The 10,950-nt window shown below is 53.0% G+C and overlaps 1 long non-coding RNA gene across 1 annotated transcript; it reads left to right on the top strand.

The window, feature by feature from the left end:
* Positions 1–217: 217 nt before the first annotated feature.
* Positions 218–10,445, top strand: LOC120385928. The gene is made up of 3 exons (XR_005589424.1): positions 218–347; positions 9,741–9,895; positions 10,335–10,445. It is a non-coding gene; the product is annotated as an uncharacterized LOC120385928 (long non-coding RNA).
* The last annotated feature ends 505 nt before the right edge of the window (positions 10,446–10,950 follow it).

Genomic DNA, 10,950 nt, shown 5'->3' with positions numbered 1-10,950 from the left:
AGCACAGAAATAAGCTTTAACTAAGCTCTTCCAAATTTTTCCCCAGTGCACCTCCCTCTGTGAAATGCTTCTGCAACTGCTAGCTTCACCAATGAGGCAGCCAGAATGCAACAGCACAATAGCAGATGTCTCAATACAGCCCACATCACCCACGGCATGTGTGATGTCACAGACAGAGGCATTCTGCAACACTATTGTTATTATTATATGGTCTTATGGCAGCATTAACCTAGGAGCCCCAGCTGTGATCAGGCCACATTCTGCTCGATGCTGTTCTGAGAGAACAAGAGAGAGCCCCTGCCCTGAAGACCTTCCACTCTCAATAGACAGGCCAGACAACGTGTTAGGTGAGAAAAGAGATAAAAACACAGCTCCAGTGAGCCCGAAAGGATGAGAGCTTTGCACCACGGGGAAAAAAGAACTGGAAAGAGATTCATTAAATCTGCGCTGAATGCCCAAGCCAGGCTAGTGGGCACATTTCGCGCACACACAGCTGGGTGTGTGCCAGTTTCCACCTTTCATGCAGTGCAATCAGCTGCACTGGCCTCTCAGTCCCAGAATCCCAGCCACACTAAGGATGTGGTTACTCCTAGAGCAGCTGGCAGGGCGTAACCCCCACTTGCGTCCTGAGGAAAAGGGCCAGCCGTGTTAATCCCTGCCGGGCCGGGGACCCCCCTCTACAACCTTCCTGTTCTCACAAAGGGTTTCCTCATCCCACAGGCCCATGCAAGTCCCTACTGCCCCTGGCACCTGCACTTTCTCGCCCAACTCTCCCTCATTACAAGTAACAGCCCTGGTTGCAGACGGTGTCATTTGGCCTTGGGACCCATTTGCTAATTCTGGTGAAAGTGCAGCTCCCGAGAGCATGACATTACCTGCACGTGCACAGCCCAGCTGAATCCCTGCAGGGCACTCTGGGGGGTGCTGCAGATACTGCAGCTGCACTGGGAATGCAGCAGCCTGCATGCTTGGTGCTGCTTCTCGCCCGGAGAGCTTTCACCTGCCACCTGTCGTCTTCACTGCCTGCCACTTCGCCTCCCCATGCACTTCCGGGGGTTGGTTTCACCCTACACAGCCCTGGAGGGCTTGGGGTCCCGTCTCATTAGCCGCACGGCTCTGCTGCTGCAGCAGCTCAAGCTGCCTCAAACAGGCCTCAGCCCACAGGCTGTGGCTGGGCAGGGTCAGTGCTGGAGCTCACTTTCCCAGACTGGCCTTGCTGACAGGCCTGGCTCAGTCGCTTCTCCCGGGCTAGTCCCGGCTGGCTGGCTGGCTGGAGCAAGAGCCCTGAGCGCCGAGTTCACCTTGTAAATGTTCTGTTTGATTTTATACTGTAAATGCTCCTGGGGTCGAGCAATAAACAGACCCAGCAAAGCAGCGCAGCCAGGCAGAGCCGACTGCACCGTCGGACCCCAGACCCCGTTTGGTGTCTCCAACTAGCCGACATTTTCCTCAGTGTCTCCAGCTGACTGGCCTGACGGTGGGAGAACACAACCCTGGCGGGCAGCTAGGCCGTGGGTTCCAAATCCCCAACTATTTAGAGCAACGACGATAATCATGCGCACTCCTGATTCCCGAGGGACTGTGCCCCTCTACTGTATTTCCCTGTGCTGCTCTCCAGACGGAGCCTTCCATGGCCACAGATATGGAGGGGCAAAAAGGAAGGTGAGCAACAAATGAGCTAATCAGACAGGAAACTGCCTTTGTATCCCAGCCAAGCCAAACTTGGACTGTCTCTGTGACTCGAAGTGCAGCTGAAGCATGAAAGCTTTTGCAAAGTGCACACAGGGCTGGTCTGCAAATCGGAGGTGGGCACCTGCCCCTGCCCCAGCCTAGGAAAGGAGAGGGCAGGGCCCAATGCCCGGCTGGCACAGCAGTCCGAGCTCGCTGGTTTTGTACATGGACAGTCACCCAGCAGAAAACTCAGCTGTCACAGCAGCTAACCAGGAATCTCTCCAAAGCTCAGTTCAGGTACCTGCTCTGTGCCCCCCTTCCCTCTCCCCCAGACAAATGGGCCCCCAGGATTGGGACCAGGCCCAGGGACATTGCCCTCTGACCCCTGTGGGGCTCAGAGAGGTGAATATTCATTTCTCTGGATCCTCACAACATGCCTTGGGGCAGCCGGGCACTGGAGCTGTTCTGGGCATTTCCAGCTGTGTTATTACTGGCTGGAAACGCAGCTCCCAGTCTGGCGCTGGTCCTGGCCTCTGCCTACTGGGGATGTGCAGGCTCCATGCTGGGGTTGCTGCACTGTGCGATGGAGAAAGCACTTGTAAGGAATTCCTCTCTCAAACATTTTATTGTCAGTTATTTTGGCTGAGCGAGTCATCCCTGTACTGCACCAGGCGGGGCCGGCAGGGAGAGTCGTCCCAGGGGAGGAAGGGGCCCCGTGCCGAGTGATGCCTCATGGGAAGCAGATTGAGGGCTGAGGCGTTAATCAGGGTCGCCCTTCCTGCCTCCCTTTCAAAGCCTGTTCCATGGCCGCTGGCCGCACTGGGGAGCAGCTGGGGCACTCTGCACAGGAAGCCCAGGTTGGTGAAGGATGCAGCAAATTCTGCGAGATGGAAGGTGTCAAACTTTTCTGGGCTGATGGCGAGTTCTCTGCAATGAACCACCTGTGGTTTACAAGGAAAGCACAAACCCAGCTGCATTCGGGAGCTTTCCGCTCCAGTCTCCAAGGTCTCTCCAAATTAATCCATGTGAAATTAAATCCCCAAGCCCTTAACGGGCTAGAGAGCAGAAGGGGCTATGGTAAAATAAGCCCTGGGGCCTGTCTGTGCATCGGGTGAATGGCAGTGATGGGGGTCAGCGAGGACCTTAAAAGATCAGCAGCTCAGATTTGCTCTGCATAAGCACCCAAAAGCCTCCGCAAGCCTGGAGTCAGCATTACTGGGCTGGAAATCTCGTGAGAACTGGGTCCTTTGGGTAGTTTTGGTGCACTTGGATTCAATCCCAGCCATAACCCAGAAGTGAGCAGGAAAAACCTCTCCAAACATTCAGACCCCTGAACTGGAGTTTTTGGTTCCAGAAGCAGTGCCCACTCAGGGCAGCGAGGCATTGCATCCAGTATAGATCCAGAGCACCCTTGGGCCAAGTGCTCTGCAGAAGGCAGGGAGACCTGCTAGGGGAAGGGGATGACTGGTTTTTCTAACTGATTCAGCCCTGCCGTCTCACTAGTTACTAAGGTTATTAGTACACCCAGCGGATGGGCACAGCAGGCTGCTCTGATTTCTGAGATTCTCTGTCACCATCCTGTAACCGGAACCCCTCCATGAAGCACTGATTAGCTCCTCACTCTGCTCCCAGGTTTCCAAGACAAGAGAAAAGAACGAAATACCTTGTAACAAAGCCACAGGAAATCTGCTGCTGTCCGTCAGGGGAGCAATGGCTTAAAATCACATAGGGCCAAATAATTACTTAAAATTCTCTTGTCTCCCGTAGTCAACAAATATTTGAGGTTCTCCCAAATCTCAGCACTTTAAAGCTTCAGAATGTTTGATTTGGCAGCAAACAATTTTAATGCAAAAATCTTTGGGGCTCTTAAAGTTCAGCTGCTGTCTGATTACAAGTTGGCCCCTTTAATCCCCCAGGGCCCCAGAATCACACCCAATACACTCACCTCCTCAAGGTGGCTCCCATGCACTCACCCCCCTACGTGCACCGTGCCCACTCATCCCCACCTGCGTACAGCCCTCGAGACCCACAGAGCGACCCACTGCCGCCCCTCACACGGCCGAGCCAGAGCGCCCTTCGGCTTTTGCATCTTCAACTCCCCGTTGGGGGGCGGGAGTTGTGCCAGCAGCCAGACCCTGTGGCAGGCAGGAGAAAGGCAGTTTGGCTTTTTGGTGCAGCAAGGCCATTTCTGCCTGGCACGGGTTGGCGTTTGGGGCTCGTGGCAGAGGGGTCCAGGGGGGTGACAGCTTTAAGCACTCTGAAACAGGAACGAGCACACGCTGTGTGTGATGCCAGGTTAAACCACATTAAAGCTTTCACAGCTTCGACTGCCACCGCTACCGATACGGTTCGCACCCGAGGTGGCGGGCGGGAGCTGTGGCCGTGGCGCTGCAGGGTCGGAAATAGCCTCTCCACAGACCCCTCAGCCACTGCTACCAGCTCCTGCAGCAGCGGCATGATGGAGACACAATGGGGGGGGGGGTTGCTCTACGCATGGGGGGCCTGTGGCTGTGTGAGGGGTGCGAGTGCAGGCGTCTATAATGTGGCTGGTGCAACCAGAGTCAGGAATGTGTAAAACTCCCCATCTCACTGTTAATCACAAAGCTCCTCCGCTGGGCGTCTGGGTCAGGCTGCCCCGCTTCCCGACTGGTGACTGCACAGGAGCATCCTGCTCCAGCTTGTCTGACACACGCATCTCCCCACCCACCCTTGCCTGGAGCGTGGGTCGGGGGGCCAGGGATCAGCCCCTCGCTCTGCAGTGCTGCTAGATCAGGAGGAGGCCTGGGAAAGGCATTTGCAGCAATTGAAGTGTGAGCAACACCCACACAGCTCCCAGCAGCCACGCCTCTGCCCAGGGAGGCCGGTCCCCGGACCGCTCTGCTCAGAGCAGGCAACAGCCCAGAGCTCTCCCTGGCCCTGCTCTTTAATGGTGCAGTTAGTCCCTTTTGAGCCAGCCGCATTCACCCTCCCCCGTGGCTGGGATCCCTGCAATCCCGCACCTGTTGTGGGAGCTCTGCTCAGGGGGAGGGCTGGAATCCTATCTCAGCCATACACAGGCTCTGACCAGCATAATAACCAGAGGCCTTTGGAGAAAGGGCCCCTTGTTCCTCCCTGGTCCCTCCCCAACATGTGCACTGAGGATCTGCAGCCAGGGGCTGTGAGTTTCAGATCTCCAGCTGCATGATCCCTGTAGCTTGCTTCTTTGTGCTGCGCCATGTTTCCTGGTACAGCATCTGAACCCCCTCTGGAGGGGACCTGGCCCTTTGCACAGCTCCTGTCCTAGTGCAAGGCAAGACCCTGCATGCTGCATCCCCCCACAGTTACACGGCAGCCAGCTTGCACTTTCTTCTCCATGCTGCGCTCCAGGAGCTGGAGATGGAGGTGGCTGGTAGGCAGCCAGAGCGTTTCTAATCGGCCGGGCACCCAAAGTGCATGTCGCGCTGCCTACTTCCAGTTTCCAAGGGAAGCAAAGAGTTAAAGCATTGGAGGCAAAGAGTCCAGCCAGAACATGTCTAGCCGTGTTGCAGGAGCATGACTAACCATGTACAGCAGCTTGTAATGTGATCCAGGACAATGCACATCACAGCCCCTGGGAGAGGCCTGCCAGCGCCCGGCCGGTGCGAACATGCTAATTTGGTGTAATTGCTTCAGCGATGGGCTAAATAAGGACGCAGCAGAGAAGCCAGTGACACCAGAAATGAGTAAATCCCAGGCTCATGAAACAAGTTGAATTCAGGTTTATTACCTTCAATGACTTGCCCGGCAGTCTATTGTGTAACACCGCGCAGACATTCTCCAGGGATCGCTGGGACTCAGCCCTCGCCTCAGCCGACCCAAAGAATCCCATGTTGCTTTCCAGGGAGATTTCCAGCAGGGGCAATTTCTGCCAGTTCCACACCTCCTCCCTGCTACAGAAAAGAAAATGGCGTCCAGAATGTGGTATAATTACCGAGGGAAGCGCTCGTCATCATTTTTACAACCGCCGCTCACCCTCTGAGGATGTCGCGCTCCAGTCAGCGAGGAGGATCTGTCGCACTGCCCTACAACGGACAGACCCATCTGCAGTGAGCCCATCACTTTACACATCAGGGCCTCCCACCAGGTGCGGGACCAGTGGCGCCATGCGATGGAGGCTCCAGCTAGAGAAGGAAAGCGAGTTCTACCCAAGAGCTTAGACACCTGAATAGATGCAGAAATGCTGCAAAACCTGCTTCACTATGGGAGTCAACAGGGATTCCCTAATGGCTCTCAATTATCTGTGGAATTAACTCGCCCAGGAGAAGCACCAGACCTAACCCTTCCAGTGACTTGAGGCCTTTTCACTCTCACACAAAGGCTAGACCGTTTTTAACTGCGGTTTTGAGAAGAACGACAAACACAAAGGAATGACGCAGATACACATGTGTTCATGTCCAAGAAAACAACATTTGATTTTCCACATTAAAGATCAAATAATATTTCAGGTACAGTTAATTACACCCCCAGAAAGCACATCAAAGAGAGCGCTGTTATTCTCTGAGAGGTTTTTTCATTGATTCCTAGTGTGTGTAGGGATTTCACACATGGCTTTGTCATAGGCTGCATTAGCTGCTACTTCTAGCCATTATTTCAAGGTATTCGACAGGGGCCGTCATTTGAACTGTAAGAAATAACAGTGAAGACACCGATCCCAGCCAGAGTCCTGTCCAGCCCAGACACAGACTCATAGAGCTTAAGGCCAGAAGGGAGCATTAGATCATCTAGTCAGACCTCCTGCATATCACAGGCCATTGCATTTTACCCAGATACTCCTGTATTGAGCCCAGTAACTTGTGTCTGACCAAAGCATCTTGCAGAAAAGCCGCCAGTGTGGATCTCAACACATCAAGAGATGGAGAATCCACCACTGCCTGGGTAGGTTCTTCCAGTGGTTAATCCCTTCACTTTTACTGTATGTGCCTCATTTCCAATTTGAAGTTGTCTGGATTCAGCCACCAGCCATTGGTTCCTGGGCTGCCTTCCTCCACGAGACTGAAGACCCCTTTAGTACCCAGTCCTTTCTGCCCTGGCAGGCTCTGATATGCCATAATCAGTCACCTCTCGGTCGGTTTCTGAGAAGCTAAATTGATTGAACATAAGAATGGCCATACTGGGTCAGACCAAAGGTCTATCTAGCCCAGTATCAGGAGCGGCGCCAGGGTTTTTGGCGCCCTAGGCGGGGGTCCTTCCACGCTCCCAGTCGTTGGCAGCAATTCTGCGGCGGGGGGGGTCCTTCTGTGCTCCCGGTCTTCGGGGCACTTCAGAGGCGGGTCCCAGAGCGTGGAAGGACCCGCCGCAGAATTGCTGCCAAAGACCCGGAGCGCGGAAGGACCCCCCGCCACCGAATTGCCACCAAGGCCAGCAAAATGCCGCCCCCCCAAATCCTGGCACCCTAGGCGACCACCTAGGTCGCCTAAATGGAAGTGCCGGCCCTGCCCAGTATCCTGTCTTCCGACAGCGGCCAATGCCAGGTGCCCCAGTGGGAGTGAACAGAACAGGGAATCATCAAGTGATCCATCCCCTGTCACCCATCCCCAGCTTCTGGCAAACAGAGGCTAGGGACACCATCCCTGCCCGGTCTGGCTAATAGCCATTGATAGACCTAACCTCCATGAATTTATCTAATTCTTTTTTGAACCCTGTTATGAGCACATCAGCTCTCTTCCTGGAAGGCGTATTCCCCAAGCATGTTCCAAGGAATGCTCGCCCAGGAAAGTGTCTCCAATGCAGAGGCCTTTTCCCTCAGCCCCCTAACATCACTGGACTCGGGAGTGTCTCCGCCTTCACACCTGGCAGTAGTGCGATGCTGGCTGGAAAGGGTGGAGGAACGCAGCTGTATGTGGTCAGCTGCTTTTCGTTTCCTGTATTTTCAATTTTTCCTAATTATTGTAAAAATCCTACTTGTTTAGCTGGATTCATAGTGATGTGTGTGAGCTCATGCTGGAATGTAGCATAATGGCCATTGGCCATTAACATCCATCCGCATGAAAAGCTAATGTTCCTCATTAGAATACAGTGTCTGAATAGACTTCAGTGGTCAATGTCCGCTTCGCTGTAATGTACCAACTTCCATTTGTACTCTTGGCTCCACCCTCATCGTCCCTAAGATCTGTGTAAATTGTCGGTTGACATGCTATGGTTAATATCTCCTGACATCTGAGCACCCTTCTGGGGCTGACACGGCTTCCGGTGCATTCTGGGGTCAGAACACCAAGGAAAACCGGGTGGTCCCAAGTGTGGGGCTAGCCCCTCGTGCAGTGTGCAGGGTGCCTTCCTCGGGAACATTTAGAACACCGCTAGGCAGTGCATTGCCCACATGGAAATGAGACTCCATCAGGCAACTGCATGTATGGTAAGTGGAAAGAATTTGGTTTTATTGCCCAATAAATCACAGAACTTTTGATTAGATAAGTGGCTTAACGAGCCTGCTGGCCTGAGCATCCCAGCTCTTCTGTAAGATCACAGCCCTTCAGTGGTGATACACCAGCAACACAGAATCCTGGCATTTACTGTGCTCCACTCCCTTTTATTCAGCATCCAGGACTAAAGCAGATGGGACGGTTAATGTTAAATTCATGGAGTTATGCTTCATATACAGCTCATTTGCCTTGTCACAGACTTCCTAGGGAAACAGTAGCATGTGAAGAGGGCATGTGTGACCTCTGGCACTGGCCTGCACAGTCCTGGGTTCACCAGGCACTTACAGCTTTCTGTACATAGGAATTGTCACCGGGCGACTGGTTCCTTTAAGAGAGAAAGGGAGAAGGTGAGGCCCCCTGAGCTGAAGCAGAACCCTTTGTCCAAGGAGAGAGTTCTGAGAAGGCCCCACCTGCGGGAAGTGACACCGACAGAGGGAGCACCTGGAGAGACACACCAGGCTGCAGAGTGCAGGAGAGTCTGAGGTTTCCGGGACAAAAAGACTCCAGCCAGCGCGTGAAGCTGAAGACCTGGATTTCTCTGCGGGAAAAGGGACCGAGTCTGTTTTGAATTCTATGTAAATAAATTGGACCTGGAAGGGGAGTGTGCCAGCGATTCAGAACTGGTGGAGTTTATTAAAGGAGTGCTGAAGAGGGGAAACTGAGGCAAGCCTCCGCGGGGCCACACTTGGCCTGCAGAGAGCACAACACGGCAAGCCCAGCCTCCCTCAGGAATGTGCTTCAAAACAGGAAATCGAGATAAAAATATTGCAGTGCCCCTCTTTGCCTCAGGAGGGCGCTCAACTTGAGATGCAGTGAGCTGCAGTGCAGCGCTTGGCGAGCCCCTCAAGCAATTCAGCCAGAGCTGCTGGGAGAGCTCCCCCACGCAGGTACCTCAGAACTGGGGCCACGAGACGCGAGTCTACAGGCTGCTGGCGGCTTCGTTTATCTGAGCGGGAATCCAAAAAGAAACGGAAAGAGAGACAGAGACAGATGCACTCTCACTCTCTTAGCCCAGTACAAGAATGGCGAGTTCTCGCACTTGGCTCTTTTTCTCTTGCGAGTCAGTGTCCCTCAGTTCTTCCAAGGCCCAGCAACTTTGGGAGCCAGCAGGGGGAGGCTGAAAGAAAGAAAGTCAGGAAAGTTCATCTAGGTCTCACATAACATCTGTGTCTGAAACACATCTACAAGTGGATCTCTCTCTCGCACAGCAAAAAACAACCCTACGTTGCGTAGCCGTCTCATAGCCGTTAAATGACAACACCCTAAACACAAAGAATTACAAACATTTGAATGTAATAAATTCAGCTGCTAAGTTGTCTCTGAATTCCTACTGCTCATTCAGTGCTGGAATGCCTTTCCTCTCTCCCACTGCTTGGGGGGAGGAAATATCTACAGAATAGCAGAACAGGAGCTCTGCTACAGGTAAGAGTTGAACATCACTTTCTGTTCGAATAGTCAAGCTTTAAAGTGCTCTAAAATCCACACGCTTCGTCAGATTGCCTTGGCATTTGCTGTGTGTCCTGGGGATGGTGGGTACTCTGGGCTGGATTTGGTATCAATGGATTTGGTGGAAAATACAACCACATTTTACAGAGTCATCTTGTTCTTCCAATCTTGTTTTGCCCACACCAGGGGCTCAAGCCATGGTTCTGACCCTCCCCAGACTGATCTCAGCCCCTCCGGATTTAACGTAGGGTTGTAAGGGCCTGCTGCCTGCTGCCCCTTTGAGGCTGAAGAAGCCTACTGGACATCATTCAGAGTGGCCCAGGGCATCTGCTCTTCTTCAGGTGGGTGAGCATTTTGCATAAGCCACATTAAGACACCCCTCCCCCCCCAGGGAGTGGACTAGCAATAGCTGGAAGAGCTGTGCTACTCATGCAAAAAGGATATCGTATTTGTGCCTAGCAGTCAGTTGTTCTCCAATGCCTGCTGAGAGTGGGTCTCAAACTCAGTCAGTGAGGGTGACTGGGATTAAATCGCACCACCCTGAGCTACTCTACAGCTGGGAGGGCAGATACACGGCCACACGCCCCTCCCTGTCTCAAATGGATCGACTCATGTCTGATTTGCAAACTTTGGTTGGGGAATACGCACCTAGCCGAGAGAGGGGCCATCTGGGAATGAAAACCGACAGTGAATTTTGAGGGATACAGTGTGGGAGGGTGGGGGTTACAGGAACTCAGAGTGCACTAAGGATTGTATAGTCTGGTTCCATTTATTCCCCAGGTGCCTCAGTACATGAAAGCAAAGCACTGGAATTAAGGCAAACACGCCGATCTATCATTGCTCCAGCTAGGAGGAGAAAATCTTCCCGACGAAAGTCTGTCCTTAATTAGGAAGCATTTGTCCAGAACGTGCTTGTGCATCACAGAACAACAGGTACGTCCCTCATCACCTTTGCTCTTTACATTGGCCTTGGAACCTTTACCGGGCTGTTGCAATTAGAATGACTCCAGGAACCTAGAGGAATTCAGAGGGGTGGAAGGAACCCAGCAATGTATTATGCAGCAGATATAATCTGACTAATGAACAGCCCTGGGAACGCTACAAAAATGGGTCTTATAAGAGATTTTGAACCTTTGTCAAGCTACAATATAAAGTGGACCACAAGTAACAGGGGAAAGTGTTTCTCTCACAGTTCCACCCCATGTGTTATGGGCTGAGAGCCAATCGTGCCCATTGTAATGGGGGGACAGGAGGTGGCCTCTCAACAGGGAAATGCAGCTCCCTCCACAAGGCGACTCAGAGCAGGTGCTGCACAGGTAGTCACAATAATTAGTCCTGTGACACCGGGGCTGCACTGGTTTCCTCGTCCCTCTTACCTTTAAGGACAGAAAGTGCC

The sequence above is a fragment of the Mauremys reevesii genome, linkage group 18, assembly GCF_016161935.1.
Source record: "Mauremys reevesii isolate NIE-2019 linkage group 18, ASM1616193v1, whole genome shotgun sequence".
NCBI classification, from domain to species: Eukaryota; Metazoa; Chordata; order Testudines; family Geoemydidae; genus Mauremys; species Mauremys reevesii.
Note: the sequence above shows the minus strand (reverse complement) of the source record. Positions and strands in the feature narration are given on the sequence as shown.